Source organism: Dermacentor variabilis, chromosome 4 (genome assembly GCF_050947875.1).
Source record: "Dermacentor variabilis isolate Ectoservices chromosome 4, ASM5094787v1, whole genome shotgun sequence".
NCBI lineage: Eukaryota > Metazoa > Arthropoda > Arachnida > Ixodida > Ixodidae > Dermacentor > Dermacentor variabilis.
The window spans coordinates 150,519,451-150,546,102 of record NC_134571.1 but is presented as its reverse complement, the minus strand read 5'-3'; positions in this window follow the sequence as shown (position 1 = coordinate 150,546,102).

The following is a 26,652-nucleotide window of genomic DNA, read 5'->3' as shown; positions in this document are numbered from 1 at the left end:
GAGAGACGGCTCATAATTTAAACAAGCGAGGAAGTTTGACTGACGAACAGTCCCGTCGATAGTGTTCTCGAAGTCTGCGGTAATCAATCGAGTTATGAGTATTTCTTTCGACCTTTGCGGCACGCATGGAAGCTGGAAGCACACGCTCTTTTACAGCGAAGATGTATGTGTGTAGCCAATTCGTCTGTCCATCCGTCTGCCGGTCACCTGTATCCCACGGGTGAATCTTTGCATGGCTACCATTGGCTGTTTTTAAGCAGACGCTGTTTCGACGCTAGCGCCAAGGTCCCCTTTTGTTACAACCCAAGCAGGAGGGCGATACTTTGGCAAAATGGCAGCGCTCACGATTGTTTACGTTGTCTTTACAACAGGAGCCGCAGCCGTGTGGCGCCTGCTCATTCTAGGGCTCCTTTTTTTCCTTTTTTTATTATGACGACCGTTCCGCTCCTTCTCCACCCTTCCCCATGCCCCGCGCACCTTCACTTCTGCTTTCTTTTTGCCTGTCAGCGGCACCTACTTTTTTTTACGCGCGCACGCGTTACCCCAGGCATTGTTTGTGAACGGGCACGTGGTGCGCAGTTTGTTCGTTCTGCGATAGCATGCAGGCAGTCTTGTCCATACTTAGAGTATTTTGCATATGTCAAAACATATACAAATTTCAGTTCCAACACAACAGATCTTCGGCCTCGTTTTATTGATTTCCGTTTCCGAAAAGAAATATTTTCACATAACTCGGTATGATACAAGCTCAGGAAATAAACAAAAGTTAAAACTGCATGACATGTACATGACCACTAAACAGCACAAAAGTTCACAGACAGTGAAATGACAAAAGAAAAAATTCATTTCTAGAAAACGTGAAGACCGCTTCATGTACACACACATAAAATATTTTTATATAGTTCCCTAAAAACCAAAATGTAGAAATACTTGTGATATGCTCACTGAAAGCTTCTGATATACTCACTGAGATATTGCACAAAACTGGACGACATGTATGATATAATCCGGACAAACAAAGAATGGGAAAATTCACTGGTGATGGCAAGAAGAATGACACACAAAATACCTAAATATGGAATAAAATGCTAAGGTTGGTTTATTCAAAGCCATACGGAGAAAACAACAAGAACTAGCAGTCAAGAGTTCGACGAAAGTTTGTCGGGTCAGGTAACACGATGATGAAGAAATTGCGGTCACTGACCAAGTCAAAGTACATGAAATGCGTGACATGTTCATTACTACTATACAATATGACAAAAAACATGGCAGAACAATATAAACGAAGTACTAAAACGGAAATACACATTATGACATAATTTGGCACTTGGCCCCATGTTGAGTAACGGGGCTAAGGGGAGGGAGAAGGTAGTCAGCTTTTCCAGCAGCACGTAGAAAACCATTCGCAAAAATGCCTTTTCTTAAATCAAAGACCAGGATAAATAAGCCAACAACATGACTTTTCTTTCACGACGAATGCAATGCCTAGCAGTAAAATTATGTCACTTCAGGCACTAAGTCATACCTACTGGGCACTCCTTTGTGTAATAAACACGAACCGGAAAAATACGCATATAGGACACTTGCAATGCTCATGCTTTCCGGAAGAAAAGAAAGCTTATCATACCTACACATGAAAGTTGTTCCCTTGGTTTCCCCATCGGCACTTACTGAGATAATAGATGAACACGAACCGTAATATTTGAACTGTTAGTACGTTTGTAGAACGCTGACACACAAAAAATGCACTGAGGGAGGAATGGAAAGCTGGCCTAGTTACTGAAGTTGCAGAATAAGACTTGGCATAAAAAAGAAGCCATAGACACGGTGACAATGAGAAGGGGCATCCATTTGTCAGTTTTCTTCACCGGTAAGAGGGTAGTGTAGCACAATCAAGGCGCAGCGACATCTGGTGACTCATGGAGCACACACATGCACAAGACCGTGTTCGTGTACATGCGACTTTTTACGTACTCGGGTTTGCGCACTCACCTCTTGTCTTTAGGCACCAGGAAGAACATTCGAAGGCTTGTTTTCGAGGTATTCGTGCAACACTGCACGATGCACGAGCGGTGCAAGTCCTTAAACGGGTGAAACATCGTGTAGCACGAGCACACAGCTAGCGAGGACCGCGAATCTGACACAACTGCCCACGCTGGTCCATGCAAAGCAGCGCACGCTTCCTGATAACAGCAGATAACGAAACATGAAACTTCATGCAGTGGGCTTAGCTCGTGCCAAGCCGCCTGACCGACGCGGAGACAGCCGAAAGTGAGGGAGTTGCATGGGAGGGCAAGGCGAGAGGAGTTGAGAGGAGGGGCGAAAGGGCGCGGCCTCCTGGATCGGCGCGTGTAGATATAGGAGGCCGTGCAAGGGAAGCGAAGTTGCTTTTTCGCCCTCCATATGGAGGGAGCCAATTATCTCTGCCACTGAAGCGCCGGAGTTTCCGAGGCCGGCCTGTATGCTGAAAACTCCTCCGCTGCAACCACGTAAGAGAGGCGCGCGATTAGCCGATACCACCCAGATATCATAACCCCTGTTTACTTCGATCCATGACGTCATGCCAGCTGTCCCAAAACTTGAATTCACAAGGCTGCTGTGATGAAAGCGGTGACGCCAATATCACAGTTGCCTACTCGGGAACATTCCCATTAGATTATGTGAAAGTCGAACCAGGTATCATGAAGTCATAGATCGGAGTGAAAATGTCTTCTGCTGTCTTGGTGGTGTTGGATTAGCTGGGCCAGTATTGACGTTCCTGCTTTCAGTCGCACTCGAGCGGGCTTAGCAGTTGTTCTCCGGCTCACAAATAGGTAGGCTACGCGTCATACGTGCTCCTTAGGAGCAGGCAGCTTTCGATCAGGACGCCGCGAGCAGAAGCAGGCACGAGCTTGTCTACGCCGCGCCGATGAAGCTGCCCGGGCAGAAGAACAAGCTCGTGCAGCCGAGAGCAAGCAGAAACTGTGTATAGAGGATCCGGGATCCTACCAAGCCGTCGAATAATGAACCGCCGAGATTAACCCACTGATAAACACCGCGCCGCACGTTTCAGCTTCGCTGGTTAACCATTTGTGTGAAGTGCTTGGGTGGTGTTTTTTTTTTTCATCTAGCAAAATGGCCGCCGGCGACTTCACTTGATCCGCAAGGCGGCGGCTGGGACGGCCCCTGAAGAAGTTTAAGCATACAGTAACCTTCCCTACAAACAAAAGGATGGTTTCTAGTAGATTTTGCTAGATTGGACATGATTGGCCGGAAACTTAAGTGGCACCTTGTCTTCTAATGCGTTCCTATGTTTGCGTTCTTGTACAATAAACTCTGTCTTAATAGGACGCACAACGTAACATGCTGCAAATGTGATTGCGTTACGCTTATGTTAGGTAACAAACTCTATTCTAAACTTTCTATTCTTTAACTTCTGTAGTAAACATATGTTTATAGTATTCCCGCAATCGCAAGAGTCACTAGTATGGCCATCGTATCCATAAGTCATGGTATGGTCATAACTTATCGCGACAGCGTTCTTGTAATCCACAAAGCCAGCCACTAAGAAATAAGCGACGAGTATAAATTAGTAATTGTATGAGTATGAGTAATTGTATGAGTAGAAATTAGTGATTACAATTAGTTAATTAAGTAAAGCCTATGAATTAGTAACTGCCGATATTGGTATTCAGGAATTGTTTATAGCCAAGAACGGTTGGGCCTATGTTCCTGCGAACGACGCATGCAGGGTGGTCACTCTAATGAATTGATCACACATTTACACTTGAATTCAACTGGTTTCACCAACTCTCGCATACATTTTCAACACCCAAAACTGTGACTTCGCCTGACACCTGGAATCCAGCATTTACTCTGTGTGCAATGCGTTGAGACGTGGTTCAACTGACGTTTGCTCGTCCTTTTTCTCACTAAACGAGCTTATTCATTCAGTCATTCATTCACTCCTAAATTGCTGCAGGAAATAGCGTGTCTTCATCTCCAAAATTACCCTCTCACCTAAACTCTCCCTTCGCAAAACAATATTGCTGTGGTGCAAATGGCCGCACGTCGCATATACACTTTTCTAGGAATGGCCAGCAGCGCGGCGTGCAATTTACGGTCGGTGAGAAGACAGTATAGAGCGCCTTCTCTGCCACTTACACACTCAGCGTTCTGATCCTTCAGCTACTATTGCTACATCGACGGTATATCACGCTCAGAGAAAAATATCCTGTGAACTTGGCCTAAGCATATTTCGGTTCAGAAGGCCACAAATCACCCCCTTTGCGTCCTCAAAGCGCCTGCACTGTGGGCATTGTAGTGTTCACTCTCCCTACCTCTTCCTTCGTTTTCTTAACCTTCTTTTTCTTGAGTTTTTCTTTTAATGCGTAGCATTAGAATTGTCCAAGTCGAACAAAAGTGTAAGCGAGTGAGGTTTGGCAAGCTGGCCAAGTGGGAGAGGTGGGGAATGGTAACGCTTAGAAAAGCGTATATATATATATATATATATATACAGACACATATGTATATATATATATATATATATATATGCATGCATGGTGGTTTACGCTAGACCCGCGTCGGGTACACTTCGCTCCTCGAAGATCCAAGACGTAGGTAGAGTGAGCTCTTTAACAGAATTTTGATGAACGTGGTGTAATTCATGGATCCAGGACCTCGCAGAGGTGTGTCCTAATGCCTACCGCATTTCTCTCGCATTTATCACTAAAATAATTTTTTTCCCTCCTGATGTTTAGGGTAGCCAAATGGTCACGGCCGTGGTTAATCTCCCTGTCTCTCGCTTCAATTTTCTATCACTTTCTCTATGATATTGCACTTACCTTTGTCAGTGGCCTGTCTGATCTCTCCTTCTACGAAGTACGAAATGAAAGAAACCTAGCTGGGCTGGCCGTGGGCAGTTCTTTCCGGATTCGTCATGCGTCGCTTTAAATTATATATTTCTTGCCTAAACTTAGAAGAGTGCGACATAGGGGAAGTAAGTTACGGTAGTTCATTGGTCTGGACTAACGACGACTTTAGCACACCCCCTTCGTTTTGTGCGTGGTGGTAGACCGGAGTGAAACGCCGCAGAATAACACGCCTTCCCGAAATATGAAACATTTGGAAAACCCTTTGTTCGACGGTTGGACATAGGTCAAAGGCCCACTACGAACCACGTTCAAGTTAGTATCAGCTTCCAAATTGCGAACTCAGATGGAATGTCAGGCGGATAGGCTTGTAAACATCATAAGGGCACTTTTATTAAAATTTTCTTCCTTGCGTCCGGCAAAACCTCACTGATAAGCATTTAAATTTTCTTTATACTTGAGACCTCCTGTTAATGTAAGGTACTGTCTTTTACAACCTCAAATGACAATAGTGAGTTATGAATAATAAAGTATTTTGTTAAATGTGTAAACACACAAGCAACAATAATCCTAGTCCATTTCCCAGTATTCAGTGAGTGAAATTGTAGTGCGTCTGGAATATCGCATTGTAGTGATGAAAAAACAAGGCAGTTCCAGAAGAGTCAGTCGCGAATTTTTTTTTTAATTAGCACTAAAAGCACAACGCTGGCTGCGCGCAAAGCAGTGCTTCCTCTGATCTACGGATCAAAGTAGCGCTTCAACAGAATGGAATACTCGTACATGGCAGCGCAAACTCGGGCACTCCAATAGGAACGAGAATGTACTCCAGGGGCCGAATCTTATAACGGTTCGGTTGGGGAACCGTTCGTTTGGCTTCACCTGATTGGCCAAAATTTAGGTTACGTCACAAGTCGTCAGAGGCAGCGGGGCGGTGTCGCAATTTATGAATACGTCACGCATCTGTCAATCATCTTCAAATCGGACCAGTCGTAGGAACCGGCGAAGGGGTAGTCCTCTCTGGGTTCCGTTGCTGTGGCTGCGCTGTTGGCCTGCGACCCAGGCCGCGCGACCACTGAGACACGCGGGCGTCGCGCGCGCGTACGTTGGTTGCTTCGGAGGCTATTACTTGCCTTCGTCGTGTTCTTGGCGTTGCTCTTTCGGTGTCGACCACCGCTGGAAGTGCGATACGCATTCGAAGAAGTGACGGATAATTAGTTGCTCCGCCCTTGCCGGCTTTCTAAGCAGACCTTTTGCAGGCTACGCTATCAAATGGAGGAGACTCGGGTGAAAGCGTACCAGTGGTCATTCCAGACAGAGGAAGGAATATTGCGCGCTGCGGTTCATCGCCGCCGGCCTTCAGCTCCCAGAGGTCGGTCGGACGCGAAGAATTCGTCGGAATGGCCTAGATCTCTGCTGCTGACACTGTCCACAAAGTTGCTCTCGCAATTACTGTGTTGGTCGGTAGAAGGGCTGGGTCAGCTTTCCCGTGACCTCCGCTTCAAAGCCAATGCCAAAGGAATTATTTGCATGGCGAGATTGAATTCCCAGTGCTATCTCCAGCGTGAATAGCTCGCAGATCACCGTTCAGCTATTTGAAGGGTTCGACCTAGGTTAGTTGAGCGCTGGCTTCGTTCGGCTGATAAAACTATACAGTCAGGATGGGCAGATATTGTGAAGATCTCTTATTTGGCTGCCCTTCTTTCTCTAGTTCGGGAGTGCCACACTTTGTTCCTCTATTTCACGGTGCAGTGCGCACCGTCAGCACCACACTCTTTGATTTTACTTCGCGCAGGGAATGCAGGGCCCGTATATCGTATTGTTCGATTTCAAGTTACATTTCTTCTATCACGCGACGCGCCGTGGGGCAGATCGCAGTGATAGCGGCAGCGCGGCGGCGATCGAGAGAGTCATGTCCGAGCTGATGACGAAAGGCGAAAAAAGAAGGCAAATTGATATAGTTGGCTAGTAAAGGTGTCCCAAAGAACCAGTTCATGGTTTTGTCGCGCTCACTACTTAAGAATTACCGGCAGTGTGTTCCTGTTGCATGCATCGTCCGAGCTCCTGGTAGCAGACGACATAGCGCTGCGCTCTGCCAACTAATTTGCGCTTGCAATATGGCCTGTCGGCTGAGAGTGAAAAAAAACGGCCTTATTAAATTACTTCTGAGCCGCTATTTTGTAGCGATGCCTTATGCCTTATTCTATGCTATTCTTATCATCCACCACACACGGCCGCCTGATCGCGTTGATAATGTGGGCAGACCGTCGCTCTGACCAGTGGCCAAGCGCGAAAAGCCTGAAAAGGCATAGAATCGGAAAAGGTATCGCTACAAAATACCGGCCCTGCATTGCGTAAACGTTCAGTACCACACTCTTATACTTCAGAACTTCGCGTATAATATTTATTCTATATTTTACATTTATTTAGCAAGCTGAAATATGCTGCAATTCCTAGATTAGCTCGTCATTTAATGACGTACACTTAAGAGGTGGCACCCCCTCATCTATTGGTCGCGTCCTCTCCTTTTTCCACCACCGGCTTGGGAGTGGCACATCTAGTGATGTAAGCGGCAAAGCGAACGGTTCGTATTCCGAACGGTTATAAGATTCGGACCCAGTATTCCCCTCACGCGTGCAATCTGATAAGATAGCGCTCTTTCGCTATTGAATCCGTGACAACATTTGGGGATTAGAAATACATGCATGCGCGTCTTGAGCTAACCGATAACTTTGAAACAGTGTTTAGACGCTAAACAAAGCGTACCCAAGAAACAGAATAGATTACACTACCTACATTTATAAGCTGAAACAATTCTCGTGGTAAAAAGGGCCCCCAAGATTGCACGGCGGAGCCGACACACCAAAAATTTAAGGCAGCATTTTCCGATTACAGGTATTTATCAAACCAACATATCGTGCTTCAATGTCGCCATGTAGTCCAGGGGCCAGTTCTACCATGGGCACTACGTCGGAGCTCATATTTCACTTGACTGTACGCACGTCAGCATTTATTTTCACAAAATCGCGGTTTTTTCTTCTCTGGGTCTTAAGATTAGACAGCCAAAATATGTGCAGCAAAGCCTTGCTCCAAATAATTCAGTACTTTTCCTTCTAACATACATGTCTGCGATGCTCAATTATTTACCAAGTACTGAAAATGTACTCAATGCTTTCCTTCAGGGAGCTCTTTGTATTGTTGATGATGCCACGAAACCTAGCCAGACACTACAATCGCTCCGAAATCTAACCGGAAGCGCGCACAATGTTCTCGCACAACTTCCGTGATGTACCGTTGTACTGAGGTCATCATCATCATCATCATCATTATCAGTCTGGTTACGCCCACTGCAGGGCAAAGGCCTCTCCCATACTTCTCCAACTACCCCGGTCATGTACTAATTGGGCCATGTTGTCCCTGCAAACTTGTTGATTTCATCCGCCCACCTAACTTGCTGCCGCCTTCTGCTACGCTTCCCTTTCCTTGGAATCCATTCCGTAACTCATAATGACCATCGGTTATCTTCCCTCCTCATTACGTGTCCTGCCCATGCCCATTTCTTTTTCTTGGTTTCAACTAAAAATATCATTAACTCGCGTTTGTCCCCTCACCCAATCTGCTCTTCTCTTATCCCTGAACGTTACACCTATCATTCTTCTTTCCATAGCCCATTGCGTCGTCCTCAATTTAAGTAGAATCCTTTTCGTAAGCCTCCAGGTTTCTGTCCCGTACGGGAGTGCTGGTAAGACACAGGTGTTATAAACTTTTCTCTCGAGGGATAATGACAAGCTGGGCTGTTCATGATCTGAGAATGCCTCCCAAACGCACCCCAGCCCATTCTTATTCTTCTGATTATTTCAGTCTCATGATCCGGATCCGCAGTCACTACCTGCCCTAAGTATATGCATTCCCTTACCACATCCAGTGCCTCACTACCTATCGTAAACTGCTGTTCTCTTCCGAGACTGTTAAACATTACTTCAGTTTTCTGCAGATTAATCTTTAGACCCACTTTTCGGCTTTGCCTCTCCAGGTGAGTGAGCATGCATTGCAGTTAGTTCCCCGAGTTACTAGGCTAGGCAATATCATCAGCGAATCGCAAGTTACTAAGGTATTCTCCATTAACTCTTATCCCCAATTCTTCCCAGTCCAGGTCTTTGAATACCTCCTGTAAACATGCTGTGAATAGCATTGGAGAGATCGTATCTCCCTGCCTGACGCCTTTCTTTAATGGTATTTTGTTGCTTTTGTCAAGAAGCGTTATAGTTCGGTTGCTAAAACGCTCAGATAGCAGAGCACCGCAGCGAGAGGACACAGAGCTTCCACGACACAGGCACAAGGCTTCCAAGCACTCGTTGTCGTCGTCTTCCTCTAAGCAGCGCCTACTGCTCATTCTTCTTCAGTACAATTACCTCCCCGGGGAAAAGGAGCCGTCTCGGCGACCTATGGGCAAGATAGCACAGGTGGGTGTTATCTTGACTTGACGTGTTATCAAATATTGCTGAAGTTTGCGAAATATAGATATTCATAACAGTTAACACTAAATATATTTGAATGTCTAAATCTTAAGTCCTTCGCCTATTCTTAAAGGTGTCAGGGAAAGGCAAGACGCCACATATGCCAAAGTGAATTGCTTAGCTGGAAGGATAGATGCACTCGAAGGCATGGTTGCTCCTCTAGGTAGTGTTCAAAACTTAGCGACAAACAACGAGTTAGACAATTTATGCGATCAAGTTCATTCGCACAATTGAAGAAGTGATCGTACGAAAAAAACTATTATTACGATATAATTTACTGTTTTTGGGTATCGATGACTAGCAAGGAGAGAACCGAGCTGCATCTGAGTGAGTGAGTGAGTGAGTGAGTGAGTGAGTGAGTGAGTGAGTGAGTGAGTGAGTGAGTGAGTGAGTGAGTGAGTGAGTGAGTGAGTGAGTGAGTGAGTGAGTGAGTGAGCACCCCGACCTAGGTGACAGCCTGTGGTGCACCTGAACAAAAAATAATAATGTATATAAGGCATGCTCCGAACAGCTCGGCCTCACTACGTTGAACGCACAGTTTGAATGCGTGCATAGATTGGAACGCTTATCTTTTGAGAAACGTCGGCCCACTATAGCATGAGTGCCCGTTTTACGGACAAGCAGAATATCCTCCCACTTGCGCACAAGCTAAAAGGTACTGAGTATTCGGTACGTAAAGATTTTCTTTACCCACGAGGCAAGCTAGGAAAAAATTATTTGACTCTGCAAAATAAAAACACAGCCTTTCAAACTTACAGTAGATAAGATTCCTATATTGATTCACTCAAGTTTATAACCGCTCTGCTGACACAGTTGTGCCCTGCATACCGTAACTAAAAAAGGCAACATGTGCTAGTACAACTGAGGAATCGCCATCTTCTTCAGCGTAACCGCTCTCCTTATACGAACACTCACAGTCTACTATAAAAGCGCGACACATTGACTACCGGTTTGCAGCATGGCAACCCCGATATTCTAGCTTTAACTGAAACTTGGTTGTGAACTGAAATCAGTCATTAACAACTTCTTCCCAACACTAAGAAATATAACATTTACAGGCACGATCCTAGTGGGAAGAGGGGCTGAGCTGTACTGATTGCTATCATCATCATCATCATCAGCAGCAGCAGCAGCAGCAGCAGCAGCAGCAGCAGCAGCAGCAGCAGCAGCAGCAGCAGCAGCAGCAGCAGCAGCAGCAGCAGCAGCAGCAGCAGCCTGGTTATGCCCACTGCAGGCCAAAGGCCTCTCCCATACTTCTCCAACTACCCCGGTCATGTGCTCATTGTGGCCATGTTGTCCCAGCCAACTTCTTAATCTCATCCGCCCACCTAACTTTCTGCCGCCCTCTGCTACGCTTTCCTTCCCTTGGAATCCATTCCGTAACTCTTAATGACCATCGGTTATCTTCCCTCCTCATTACGTGTCATGCCCATGTCCATTTCTTTTTCTTGATTTCAACTAAGATATCATTAACTCGCGTTTGTTCCCTCACCCATTCTGCTCTTTTCTTATCCCTTAACGTAACACCTATCATTCTTCTTTCCATAGCTCGTTGCGTCGTCCTCAATTTGAGTAGAACCCTTTTCGTAAGCCTCCAGGTTTCTGCCCCGTAGGTGAGTACTGGTAAGACACAGCTATCATACACTTTTCTCTTGAGGGATAATGGCAACCTGCTGTTCATGATCTGAGAATGCCTGCCAAGCGCACCCCATCCCATTCTTATTCTTCTGATTATTTCTGTCTCATGATCCGGATCCGCAGTCACTGCCTGTCCTAAGTAGATGTATTCCCTTACCACTTCCAATGCCTCACTATCTATTGAAAACTGCTGTTCCCTTCCGAGACTGTTAAACATTACTTTAATTTTCTGCAGATTAATTTTTAGACCCACCCTTCGGCTTTGCCTCTCTAGGTCAGTGAGCATGCATTGCAGTTGGTCCCCTGAGTTACTGAGCAAGGCAATATCATCAGCGAATCGCAAGTTACTAAGGTATTCTCCATTAACTCTTATCCCCAATTCTTCCCAATCCAGGTCTCTGAATACCTCCTGTAAACACGCTGTGAATAGCATCGGAGATATCGTATCTCCCTGCCTGACGCCTTTCTTTATTGGGATTTTGTTGCTTTCTTTATGGAGGACTACGGTGGCTGTGGAGCCGCTATAGATGTCTTTCAGTATGTCTTTCAGATGTCTTTCAGCTGCATTTTATCTTTTCTTGATGATACAAATTCTACTGCTGAAATAGTCTGGATCGCACGCGCAACACCATCCACCCGTTTGTTAGTGGGTACCATTCATTGGCCGCCCCACGCTGACGACTCGTTTCTTGATTCACTGCGTGAAAGCATGACCTGAGCTACTCAACAATGTTCGACGGCTGTCTTTATCTCCTGGACGACTTTAGTTTCCCACTTATTGATTGGCCAAATCTGTCATCATCTTGCTGCTACTCTACTGAAATCATTAGCTTAACACTAGCTTACAACCTAACCCAGACAGTCGATCAACATACCCGCGGTCCCAACATCTTAGATTTTGTATTACCTAGCGCACCGGATAAGGCTTAGCCTATTACTTTGACGGCTTGAGCGTTCACAAATTTCTTCCATTAGACATTATTATTCCAGTTATTTTCTATGTGGTTCACACTAAAAGCATTAAAGATTACCATTGGGCTGGCTACAACAAAATTATTGCTGAATTCGCTATCTTTTTCAGAAAAGAATTTCAGCTATACCTTAGCCCAAGATCGGTGAATGACAGCTTGGAAATCTTTATGCAAAATTAACAGCACTGTTAGAGAGGTACATGCCGCAAATATGAATAGCAAATCACAGGTCCAATCCTTGGTTTACAAAACACCTTCGAATAGTACGAAACAAGAATAAGCGTGTGTATAGGGCCGCCAGAAGGGACAATCAAGCCTCCTCTTGGGCGGCATACGATAATTTTCTGAAATTGTAGTGTGCAGATCTATGCTCAAATAAAAGACAAATATTTTTCACCTGACCTGTCCTCTTCTAATCAATAACCCCAGAACATTCTGGCAAGTTATATCCCGAGATGCCACTGAGCGCTATGTCCTGTTACATGATGACGCTGAAAGCCCTTTGATGCTGGATGTCCAGCAGCGTTTAACAATTTTTTCACCGGTTTTTACACAGAACGACTGTTTCGCTCGTCCGATAATCCCCGGCTTTGAATATCGTTTTATGAAACCAACGGAAATTACAGTAGATTGCACTTCGTCTTTAATAAATAAACTCAAGTTATCCCTGCCTTCCGGTACTCCCAATAATAAATCAAAAATTGTAGAAACCACCATTAAAATTTCAAGCCGACTTTTGTGTAACAGCTTTAGGCAATTCTTGTCATCTGGCGAGCTACCCTTTGACTGGAAGATCGCTAAGGCTATCGCTGTGTTCAATGGGGATGGGATGTAATCTCCACGAAATTACCGCCTCATCCCCTTGATGTGCATTTGCTGTGAATTACTGAAACATATCAGGACATCGCGTATCTACCGCAATTTAGAATCAAACTACTTCGTTTATGTTAAGCTGCATGGTTTGGAAAGGGTTATGTTGTGACACTCAGTTGCTCGAATTTACAACAGAATTACACTGCAGTGTTAATAACAAACAGCAATCTGACTGTGTGTTCTTGATTTTTCGAAACAGTCGACCGTGTCGCTGATTGTCGCCTCACCTGAGAATTATCCGCATTCCTACTAGATTTGTTAACTTTATCTTGGCCCTGAAACTTGATGTCGTCGCGGCAGCAGTTCACTTTCGTTAATAACAACTCATCGCTTCCTTCTGTCGTTATTTCTGTCGTACCGAAGTCCAGTGTGCTTGGTCATTTTATTTACTTTATTTTTATTAATTACCTTCTACAAAACGTATGATCGCAGATAGGGATTTTCGCAGACGACTGTTTTGTATACCATAGATAACAATATCCGGTTACCATTTATTATTGCAGAGAGACCTTGACCTTGCAGTTTCTTGTGCTATAAATGGCAGATAATCCTAAACTCAGACAAATGTAAAGTTACGTCTTCGCGAAAACATTTTAACTCTGGCTTTTCTGGCGTGATAAATAACGCCATTGTCTGTCTGAGATCGTCCTATAAAAACCTTGGCGTTCAAGTTATAACGAGCTTTTGCTGGAATACACAGATAACAGCTGCCAGCGCAAAAGCCTAAGAATATCTGGGTTATCTCCAACCGAACTTGCGTAAATGTGCTGCTACAGTTTTTAAATTTGCATATCAAAGTTTTGTATGCCCACAATTAGAAATCGCTTCATCAGTATAGCCTCCACATGGAAATTATTTAGTTTGTGTGCTAGAATCAATTCAAAATGGAGCAGTGCGCTTGATAAGAAATAATTACGACAGACCTTGCAGTGTAAGGAAGATAAAAGCAGAGATTTCGCTCCAGCCACTTGAAGCTCGTCGAACGAAAAGTCTTCTTTGCCCTTTCCGTGTGTACGCTCATAGTAATCGATTGCATGTGTTGCCTCTTAAAGCTCCGGCACGCATGTCCCGCCGCGTTAAATATAGCTATAGTTCCACGTGTATCTTCGGAAATACACTGTCATTTAACGAATCCGCACTGCTATGTGTCATAACAGTGTGGCGCAGTCTTCCTGATAACATTGCGTGCTTAAGAAATCGTGACTCCTCGCTAGGAAAGTTGCAAAGCTTCTTGTAGTATTGTATAATGATATTGTTTGACCTGCTTTCCTTCCCTGTTACTTGTACTTTAACTTTAATTTTAGCGTGTACGAGTGTATCATTGTGTGGATGGATGGATGGATGTGGATGGATGTTATGAGCGTCCCCTTTGGAATGGGGCGGTGGGTTGCGCCACCAAGCTCTTGCTATTATACAGCCTAATGTCCCACCTAAGGTAAAGAATAAAAAAACAAAAAGAAAACACCCTAAACTCCCAAAACCAAATTTTCTGATCCCCTATTGCGATCTGTGCTTTTGTACGTCTCCGTTTTATTGTCGTTTACGCTACCTCAAGCTCACTCTGCTGGACAAATATACTTGAAATTTGTTTTTCGTATCCTGTGAGTATCTCTACTAATATTTGTAATGATTACTCCTGCAGAAACAGTTACATTGTGTGCCCTCTTACTCAAAGTCCTTAAATGGGCTAGTAAGGTATTTTAAATAAATAAATTTGTCTTCACTAAATAACGTTCTTTGCGACACATTCAGTCATACGAAGCTTCCCTAGCAATGAGTAATTGTGGCGGAATTAGTCATTTGTTGATGCAAATCAACTATGAAGGTGGTTTTTGTATTTTTCAAGATTGTCCGAGATTTATATGATGTAATACAGCTGTTTAGCGCTAATACTGTGTAGTATTTTTCTAAAGTACCATGCAACAATAATTTCATTTACGTGTGACGTTTTTGCTGCATTTTATAATAGATCAGTAATAGATTGTATAATATTAGATTTCTCTAAAGCATTTGATCTCGTATCTCACGAGCTTCTATTTCTGAAACTACGCAACCTAAACATCGTTCATCAAATACTTACGATAAAAAATTTTCTTTCGCACCAGACGCAGTTTGTAAGCGATAACGGCCGCAACTCATCCATTTCTCCGATAAACTCGGGTGTGTGGCAGGGATCTGTACTTGGCCATTTGGTTTTCCTCATTTACATAGGCGACTTGCACAGTTTCACTAACGCCTCCATTAAAGTATTTGCCGATGATTGCGTGATCTACCGGGCAATTTGTAATAGTTTTGACACTACGATGCTTCACTCTGTCCTTCACAATATTTCGGCTTGGTGTGCTTCCCGGAACAGGCGCTTAAATACTAACAAATGAAAAGTAGTGAGAATTTCACGTAACGCAAATTGTATTAAAGTTTTAACTAACATCTCGAAGGTTCAGTGCGACAAAAAGTGACGTCGTATAAATATCTAGGAGTACGCATAACCACGAACCTATCTTGGGAGAAGCATATCGAGTAAATACGTAACAACACTGACCGGATGCTTGGCTATTTAAGCAGGAGCTTTTACATAGCACCTTCATCGCTAAAACTTTTGCTGTATAAGACCATTGTCCGCTCAAACCTCGAGTGCGCCTTTTCGATGTGGAATCCAGGTCTTGATCATCTTTTCAGCACATAAAAATTGGTCCAGAATCGCAGCACACGCTTTATACTATCAGACTACCATCGTACTTGCAGCGTATCATCCATGAAACTATCGCTTAATTATCCTCTTCTGTCTTTTCGCAGGAACCCGTTTCGCCTCGGTTCCACAAATTTACCATCACAACAGAAATCTTAAACCCGATCTCTTATCGTCACCTTCATGCCTATCTTCACGTACTGATCACGCGCTCAAAGTAAATGTCTCTTTCGCCCCTACCAATTTATTCTGTTATTCGTTTCTAGTGAAGATGTATAAAGAATGCAATAACCTGCCGCCCTTCATTGCAAATCTTGTCGATAGTGCTGCTTTTAAAACCACTGTCGGGAATTTCTTTGTATTTGATTAAACGTCTACTTTTTCAAATTTTGTATACTATTGTAACATTATTGTGCGACGTGATTTAATTTGCGTGACTGATTTTGTGCTTTTGCTATCGTCGTAACTGTCGATTTTCCATATATTTTACCAGATATTTCTTTTGTTCTGTAATATGTTGGTAAAAAACTACTCCCTTCAGTAACGGCTTACGGGCCTAAAAGGTATTGATATAAATTTTAAAAAATATATAGACAAACATTTTACTTTTGGGCCGTATTCGTCCAGTATTTACGCAATGACCTACTGCAATGAATGTATGATTTAAAGTACAACATATTGACCGGGTGTTTACCTTTTGATGGTCAGCATTACCATATTTCTTATTTTAAAGAGATATGAATTTCTGAATGTGACAACTTGGCTACGCTCCGCAAAGTTCTGTACTAGCACTTCGTCGCAAAACGCAGTCGCTGTCTTGTTATTTGGTACATATGTACAGCAATGCCGGGAGTTCCGCAGCGCGCGCCTTTAATCAAGATTGATCACAAGATATTTAAAACAATAACATTGTTAGAACAAAGAACATGGTTTTCGAAGGCATCTGTCAAATGTCTCGCAAACCATACACAATTTTGCAGAGGCCCTTAACTGTCGCGAACAAGTTGATGCCATCGCGGTGGATTTATCAAAGGCATTTTATAGGGTTAGCCGTAGCAAGCTAATTTAAAAGCTTTGTGGGTAGAATGTAAATTCAAAAATTAATAAATGGACTCAGACTTACTTACACAACAGACAACAGTTTGTAGAATTATATGGCGAGTGCTCCTCTTCCCTTCCTATATATCAGGTGTACCTCAAGGGTCCGTTTTGGGTCCAATTTTGTTCCTACTGTATATTAATGCTATCGCAACTGATGTACATCCTATGGTTGAAGTGCGGGTATTTGCAGATGACTGCCTTTTGTTTTGCCGCGTTAATAGCGCTTCTGATCAAGAACAACTAAATCATGCTTTATGTCGAATTTATAACTGGTGTGAAAAATGGCATATGGAAATCAATTGTGATAGATCTGTTTGCATGACAGTTAGGAATAACAAAACTCGATTGATGTTTTCGTACGCTGTATATATTAATCTAATTAGGCATTCCACAAAGCCTAAATATCTTGGCGTAACAGTCACTAGTAACCTCAACCGGAATGAACGCGTCGAAAATATATGTGGATCGCTCCAGCACAAGCTTGGCTTGTTACCAAGTAAATGAAGAAATGCTGCTCCAGATATTAAACTTCAGGCATACACTACTGTTGTTAGACCAAATTTAGAGTAGGCTTGTATAATATGGGACCCTCGGTAACAATACATAATCGATAACTTAGAGCGCATTCAGCGAATGGCAGTTATGTTTAGTTTTTCTCATTACGACAAAACGCACTCGGTAATCTCCATGCTTGTCAGGGCTGGTCTCACTACGTTGGCTGTGCGCAGAAAAAATCGCACGCCTTTAGTTTTTATCTGAACTCTATAACAATAAGCTGAACCTGAATTCCAGTTTGCATTTGAAGACTCCTGGAAGGGTTTCACCGCGAACTAATCACAATTACACTATAATGCCTTATGTATCAAGAGTTGATGTCTTTAAGCACTCTTTCATTGTCAAGGCAATTGTTGAGCGGAATAACTTCAAATTGTGTGTATTTCCGAGCAATAACACAGTAGACTCTTTTGAAGAAAATTTGAAAGCGTTCTTTAGGTTAACTTCGTGCTCTGTATTCCCACCCTTTAACAGCCCGGCAGTCCAACCTTTTACCAGCAAGGCAGGGGCCACAGTATTGGAAATAAAAATAAAAATAATAGATCAATGGTGTATGCCGGCAGTCGAGCGAACGCCAGTCGGTGATTTAATTGACTGTAACCTCGTATTCAAAACTTCTTAATGCTCGTCGTCATTGTTATCAACATTCTTTGTCTATATTATTCACAGTTCAGCATAAAGACCTCTGCTACATTTTATTAATTTGAAGAACCGTGTCCTGTGCTTAATGAGCACAATACTGTAGTATCGAATGTGTTATCATTTTATTTCACGGGCTCCAACACCAATTTTTCTACAGATTTTCAACTGCAATTTAAAAAAAAACATGCGGCAGAACCCATCTCACGATGACTGTCGAAGGTAAAGTGTTTGCGATCATTCTACAAGGTGTTCCAGCTAACTTTAACCATAGTTTAAAAATTTGCGAATGTCACTTTGCTGGAGAAAACCAAAGTAATGTAATTTGCCGTCGTTAAGAGAGGCTCAAATTATTGCTTTGGTTCCGACTAATTGGATGATTTGTCCTAATTTATTGTTCAACTTCTCAAATGTTATAATTAGAGGAAAAGCGTAAACGAGAAAACGAGAGCATGGGTGTGAGAATGGATGTAGTTGCAACTGTTGTTCTCTGTAATCCTATCCAGTGAGGACAACGTGGCCAGAAGTGGATCGATATACCTACGTTTATGATAGACTATGCTCAAAGTAAGAAAAAAGCTAAAAAGTAAATTATGAATCAAAGGGGCAGCTTTAGGGATGTTGGTATAATAACGGAGAAAAATCTCACCTAAATGACTTCTGAAGGCGTCGGCATTTCAAGAAACAGGATTTTATTTTACGGACCTGCCGCACTTTGCACAACTGCTTTGGGAAGGGCAGAACCTTCCTTTGCAGCCACTCGTCTGGAGCCTCTTACATTGGCTGCTTTCTCTGAAGTAGTGATAGACTGGAGGTGTTGCAGGTTTCTCATGTCTCCTGGTGTTTACGCACACTGGCACTGGGCATACACCATAACAAGTTTTGCAGGCATCGACGTCATATACAGAAGCTGAAAAGACAGGGTTAATTCTATTACACCTCTGAAGACTAAGTATGTGACTTCAAATTTAAAAGCGTCGGCCAAGCAAGTAAAATACGTGCATCGATGTGACCTCCTAGTATTCCTGTCATGCACTTTGAAACTATTCTCACTACAATGAACTCTCAGGTAGTGGCAGGTTGGTTGAAATTTTCAAGTGGACAGATACAATGGTAACTATGGGTTGACATTCATTGTGGAGTGAAAAGCACGCATGATGCATTGGGAGAAACATCAAGAAGACAAAGGGAGGCAAGACATATAGTGAAAAAGAAATTTGGAAGTGAAGTACGAATGAGGCCTACATAACACCCACAACAATTTAGCTGCTGTATACCAGATATTCTATGTCGATAATAATATTTGGGGTTTTACGTGCCAAAACCACTTTCTGATTATGAGGCACGCCGTAGTGGAGGACTCCGGAAATTTTGACCACCTGAGGTTCTTTAACGTGCACCTAAATCTAAGCACACGGGTGTTTTCGCATTTCGCCCTTATCGAAATGCGGCCGCCGTGGCCGGGATTCGATCCCGCGACCTCGTGCTCAGCAGCCCAACACCATAGCCACTGAGCAACCACGGCGGGTATTCTATGTCGATAGCGCCTTAACATCGATATCTAACGTGGATGATACGAGTTCCTCATGCAATTCAAGATAAACAAGGATAACTGTTGAATGCAATCTTTTCATTCCTGCAATTTATGACCACGTATTTCTGCATTTTCAGAGGCTGATACGTCTAGAGAACGCTTAGTATATGTTTTCTTCGCTCATATAAAAGCAAAGAATACATGTAACACAAGGCGCATCTCTGTGGCCAGCAATATTATTTGCTGTAAATTTCTATGCCAGACAATATGGTGTACACGCCAGAATCAGCTGATTTGCTTCATTGTTCAACGCACACTCATCGTACAGAATTTTGCTTCTCGTTGTTTGCAAATCTTTCCCTGTTTATGACCGCCGCAGTGACCATCCATGCACAAACTTGTCCAGCAGCAAACAATCGTGATAGCGAACACGGCACTCGCTGTGGGCCCATCCTTGGCTTGCCCTTGGCTATGCAGCTGCGCATGGTTGACGAGGACCATGTGACCCGCTGTTCTACGGTTACATCACAAGACTGGACCTTAAAAGACACTCCGCAACACATCTCCGGCAGTGGACATGGTAGAATCGTTGGGATCATGTCATTAACCAACAAATTCTCGTTGTTTGAAAATGTTATTTATATTTCAACGTACACTTGTGACGATCCTATGCTGTTCATTCTGCCATGCCCACAAGTGTGCCTTTTTACTCCATATACTCGTTCCTGTGCCTGTAAATTGCTGATTTGCGGGGATGTGGTGCAAAACTCTGGCCCGACGGTTGAGGAGATGTTTGAAAAAATGCAGAAAGGCCAATCATCATCATCATCATCGTCATCATCATCATCACCCTGGTTACGCCCACTGCACGGGAAAGGACTCTCCCATACTTCTCTAACTGCCCCGGTCATGTACTAATTGTGGCCATGTTGTCCCTGCAAACTTCTTTATCTCATCCGCCCACCTAACTGTCTGTAGCCCCCTTCCACGCTTCCCTTCCCTTGGAATCCATTCCGTAACCCTTAATGACCATCGGTTATCTTCCCTCCTCATTACATGCCCGGCCAATGCCCATTTATTATTCTTGATTTCAACTAAGATGTCATTTACCCGCGTTTGTTCCCTCACCCAATCTGCTCTTTTCTTATCCCTTAAAGTTACACCCGTCATTCTTCTTTCCATAGCTCGTTGCGTCGTCCTCAATTTCAGCAGAACCCTTTTCGTAAGCCTCCAGGTTTCTGCCCCATACGTTAGTACTGGTAAGACACAGCTGTTATGCACTTTTCTCATGAGGGATAGTGGCAACCTGCTGTTCATGATTTGAGAATGCCTGCCAAATGCCCCCCCAGCCCATTCTTATTCTTTTGGTTATTTCAGTCTCATGATCCGGATCCGTGGTGACTACCTGCCCTAAGTAGATGTATTCCCTTACCACTTCCAGTGCCTCGCTACCTGTCGTAAAGTGCTGTTCTCTCCCGAGACTGTTAAACATTACTTTAGTTTTCTGCAGATTCATTTTCAGACCCACCCTACTGCTTTGCCTCTCCAGGTCAGTGAGCATGCATTGCAATTGGTCTCCTGAGTTACTAGGCAAGGCAATATCATCAGCGAATCTCAAGTTGCTCAGGTATTCTCCATGTACTTTTATCCCCAATTCTTCCCACTCCAGGTCTCTGAATACCTCCTGTAAACGTGCTGTGAATACCATTGGAGAGATCGTATTTCCCTGTCTGACGCCTTTCTTTATTGGCATTTTGTTGCTTTTTTTATGGAGGACTACGGTGGCTGTGGAGCCGCTATATATATATATCTCAGTATTTTTACATATGGCTCGTCTACACCCTGATTCCGCAGTGCCTCCATGACTGCTGACGTTTCGACCGAATCAAACACTTTTTTGTAATCAATGAAAGCTATATATAAGGGTTGGTTATATTCCGCACATTCCTCTATCCCCTGATTGATAGTCTCAATATGGTCTATATTTGAGTAGCCTTTACGGAATCCTGCCTGGTCCTTTGGTTGACGGAAGTCTAAGGTGTTCCTGATTCTATTTGCGGTTACCTTAGTAAATACTTTCTAGGCGACGGACAGTTAGCTGATCAGTCTATATTTTTTCAAGTATTTGGCGTCCCCTTTCTTATGGATTAGAATTATGTTAGCGTTCTTCGAAGATTCCAGTACGTTCGAGGTCACGCGGCATTGTGTATACAGGGTGGCCAGTCTTTCTAGGACAATGTTCCCATCATCCTTCAACAAATCTGCTGTTACCTGATCCTCCCCAGCTGCCTACCCCCTTGGCATAGCATCCAATGCGTTCTTTGCTTCTTCCGGCATTACTTGTGGGATTTCAAGTTCCTCTAGACTATTCTCTTTCACATTGTTGTCGTGGGTGTTACTGGCACTCTATAAATCTCTATAGAACTCCTCAGCCACTTGAACTATCTCATCCAAATTAGTAACCATATTACCGGCTTTGTCTCTTAACGCATAGATCTGATTCTTGCCTATTCCTAGTTTCTTCTTCACTGCTTTTAGGCTTCCTCCGTTCCTTAGAGCCCGTTCAATTCTATGCATATTATAGTTCTCATGTCAGCTGTCTTACGCGTGTTGATTAACTTCGAAAGATCTGCCAGTTCTTTTCTAGCTGTAGGGTTAGAGGCTTTCATACATTGGCGTTTCTTGATCAGATCTTTCGTCTCCTGCGATAGCTTGCTGGTCTCCTGCCTAACGGAGTTACCACCGGCTTCTACTGCGCACTCCTTAATGATGCCCATAACATTGTCGTTCATTGCTTCAACACTGAGGTCCTCTTCCTGAGTTAAAGCCGAATACTTGTTCTGTAGCTTGATGCGGAATTCTTCTAGTTTCCTTCTTACCACTAACTCATTTATTGGCTTCTTATGTACCAGTTTGTTCCGTTCCCTCCTCAAGTCCAGGCTAATTCGAGTTCTGACCATCCTATGGTCACTGCAGCGCAGCTTGCCGAGCACGTCTACATATTGTATGATGGCAGGGTTCGTGCAGAGTATGAAGTCGATTTCATTTCTAGTCTCATCATTCGGGCTCCTCCACGTCCAATTTCGGCTAACCCGCTTGCGGATAAAGGTATTAATTATCTCATATTCTTTTGTTCTGCAAACTCTACTAATAACTCTCCCCTGCTATTCATAGAGCCTAAGCCATATTCTACCACTGACTTGTCTCCAGCCTGCTTCTTGCCTACCTTGGCATTGAAGTCCCCCATCAGTATGGTGTTTTTTGTTTTGACTTTACGCATCGCCGATTCCACGTCTTCATAAAAGCTTTCGACTTCCTGGTCATCATGACTGGATGTAGGGGCATAGACCTGTACTACCTTCAATTTGTACATCTTATTAAGTTTCACAACAAGGCCTGCCACCCTCTCGTTAATGCTACAGAATTCCTGTGTGTTACCAGCTACATCCTTATTAATCTGGAATCCGACTCCTAGCTCTCGTCTCTCCGCTAAGCCCTGGTAGCACAGTACGTGCCCACTTTTTAGCACTGTATATGCTTCTTTTGTCCTCCTAACCTCACTGAGCCCTATTATATCCCATTTACTACCCTCTAATTCCTCCAATAATACTGCTAGACTCGCCTCACTAGATACCGTTCTAACGTTAAACGTTGCCAGGTTCAGATTCCAATGGCGGCCTGTCCGGAGCCAGGTGTTCTTGGCACCGTCTGGTACATCACAGATCTGACCGCCGCCGTGGTCAGTTGCTTCGCGGCTGCTAGGGACTGAGGGCCGGGGTTTTATTGTTGTATTCATATAGCAGGTTGTGGCCAAGTACTGCACCAGTGTGGCCAATCCTGCTCTGATGAGAGTGCGTTACCGGTTCTGGTCACCGGGATCAGGCCGCACTCCAGGCCTGCTTGTGCAATTTTCTCAACACACGTTTTTTTTTATCGGTGGAGAATTGCGCGGTACCGGGGTTCGAACCACGGTCCTCTTGCACGCGTGGCGGATACTCTACCGCCCGCGCAGGAGTTGTACGCCTCATTTAACCTACAGTGGGGCCTTATTTGATCAGTTAAGGTGGACCAATCTGAGCTCTGCTATACCGCACGGATGGCGCTCAATTAGAGAACCTGGTATTTATGACCGGCATATGTGTGGCCATACATAATAGAGAAGATTTTTTTAATTTTTTTCCTTTTTTTAGAATGGGGGATATTTAAAAAAAAGGAGAACAGGTGATTTGAACTCGTGACCCTTGGATGTTCCCCGGAACGATATCTCAGTCGGTTGGGCCGTCAGGCTCCAGGTTACTTGCAAGCGCCATAGCTCCAGTCCAGAGCGTCATATTTGCGTGGAATGGGGCTGATGTTGTTCGCGATGGTCGACTGATGTTGTTCGGCAGACATTTTTTCTTGGAAAAATGGCCACCCGTTGAGAAGAGCGAACTCGAGCGGCTTTAGAGACTAGGAAGAGCTTGATCACGTGCTAGGCGAGCGCGGCACGCATAGCGTAGGAAGCTAGCCAGAGTAACTATCTCAAGGACTTCTGCTGACGAGGGCGAAATACCTTCGTGTAATTATAATAACCCTAACAGGACTATTTTCGAAAAAAAAGAACGGCCCAGAGGGCTTTACTACGAGTGCTATGACTGATAGTTTTCTATATATATATATATATATATATATATATATATATTCATCTCATCTATGGTATGGAATGCAAGCGCTGTTGCTTTGTCTCTGCGTGTAGTAGTTAAGAGAGCCAGTTTAAGGGTGAAGACGAAGGAAGGAAAGGAAAGTTTCTGACGCAAAATAGCAGCGCCGTGGTTTTAAAGTGCACCCGCGGTAGAGAAACGGAACACGATATAAGCGTGCGTGGCCATGATACTCACACGACAAAGTGCCTTAAAATATTTAGACTTGAGGTAATGCTTCGTTAACAAACGATAACAGGGCAATCAGCACTCGAATATGACGAGAGAAATTATTGAGATGTGGAAAATTCCCTTGAAGTAAGTATGGTTTGCGAGACAAATGCTTGTAAGTATTCAACTTTTTAAAAGATGAGGAGAATATGCGCTCACAGAGAGGACAGCGTCCGCACGAGACCACCACCAGGCACCTTACTGAGACATCGAGGGCTTTGTGGCCGGAAAAAAGCTCCCGTCTCTGGCGGCCAAGCGCAGAAAACGTGCGTTCCCATCGCTCAAGGCTTCGCGGACACAGTATAGTTCTAGAGTCTAGGAAAAGCTTAAGCCGGTGCGAGCACGGCCCTCCTAGCGTGGGAAGCTGGCCCAAGTAACTATCTCAAGAACTGCTCTTCACGAGGGCGAAATACCTTCGTGTAATTACAATAACACTAATAGGACTACTTTCGAAAAAGAGAACGTCCCAGAGGGCTCTACTACAAGTGCTATGGCTGACAATTCTCAATATGCATACATATATATTATATCTTGTGAGACGAGGTTTAGGCAGCCAGTCTCTTCTTTCTTCTCCCGAGTGAGAGCCCCACCACCAGGGTCCAAAACGGTGATGATGAGTATGTACAGGTGAGAATATGAAGCGTATGAATTATGCTCACACTAATTTCCCCGCACGCGCAAGCGGCCAGCCAGGCCGCGACTTAGCCAGGAGGGGAACGCCGAACGAATCGTTTTAGGCGCGAAACGTGAACGATCTCCGAACCACGACAACGATGGTCGGAAGAAACGTCTACGGGAGTAACGCGATAGTTCACGGGGGATGTTTGTTCGTTAATAATATAGGGTCCAAGAAAGCGGGATTCAAACTTCTCGCACAAACCGGGTGTACGAATGGGCGTCCAAAGGAGCACTTCCTCTCCAGGACGAAAGGAGACGTCGCGACGAGAGATGTCGTAACGTTGCTTGCGATCTAGCTGACTGACTTCTGTGTTGAAGCGAGCACGTTCACGGCATTCCTCAAGTCTCGAGACGAACTGTTCGGGTATACTGGCCGAGGTGTTAGTTTGGGCATTGAAGAAAGCGGCGTCGATGGTGAATGTCGGGGAACGGCCGTAAACTAGGTAGCAAGGTGAGTATCCCGTAGTTCGTTGGATAGCGGTGTTGTGAGCAAAAGTCACGAAAGGTAAAAGTTTGTCCCAGTTGTCGTGGTTTGGCCCGATATACATGGATATCATATATATTAGTGTGCGATGAAATCGCTCGGTTAAGCCATTTGTTTGTGGGTGATATGCGGATGTTGTCTTATGAACTGTGCCACAAGCTCCGAGTACTTCTGCTAGCATTGTTGACATGAAAGTCTTGCCGCGGTCGCTTAACAGTACACGAGGTGCACCATGGCGCAGCACAATGGCATCTAGAAAGAAGGTGGCAACGTCGGAGGCCGAACTAGAGTGTAGAGGAGCGGTCTCTGCGTAACGTGTGAGCTGGTCAACAGCTGTCACGACCCATCGATGACCCGCTGGCGTTATGGGCAGAGGGCCGACTAGGTCTATCCCAACGATGGCAAACGGTGTCTCGGGACATGGAATGGGCTGTAAAAGCCCAGCAGGAGGCGAAGTCGGTCGTTTCCGCCGTTGACACTGAACGCAAGAAGCGACGTACTTGGCCACAAAGGTAGACATGCCTGGCCAAAAGAAACGGCTCCTAACGCGGTGGTATGTTTTGTGGAATCCCAAATGGCCAGCAGATGGGTCGTCGTGCAAGGCTTCAAGGACTTGTGTGCGCATCGAACGTGGAAGAATAGGTACCCAGCGGTGTCCGTCGGAGTTGTATACGTAGCGGTACAGCACATCGTTGTCAAGCTTAAATACTCGTAGTTGTCGACGTAATCTGGCATTTGGTGCAGATGTAGTTCCGCACAGGCGTTGGATGATGCTGTCACAGTAGGGGTCAGAACGTTGACACGAGGCGAGGTGAGTGACGCGATTGGAAGATAACGTGTCAGTAACCGATAGAGGTAATAACGGTAATAACGGGAGTGACAACTTAGTCTCAGCATCAAGTGGCGAGCAATGGGGAGGTGTACTCGAAGCTAATAGTGGCAGCGGGCAGCGAGAGAGAGCGTCGGCATCTTGATGCTTTTTCCCAGACTTGTAGACAACGTCAAAATCGTACTCTTGTAAGCGTAGCACCCAGCGACCAAGTCGTCCGGACAAATTTTTGATTGACGACAACCAGCATAAGGCGTGGTGGTCGGTTATGACCGTGAAATGGCGTCCGTAAAGATATGGTCGAAATTTTTGGATTGCCCAAACTACTGCGAGACATTCCTGTTCTGTGATCGAGTAATTCTTTTCGGCAGGTGTTAGTGCGCGACT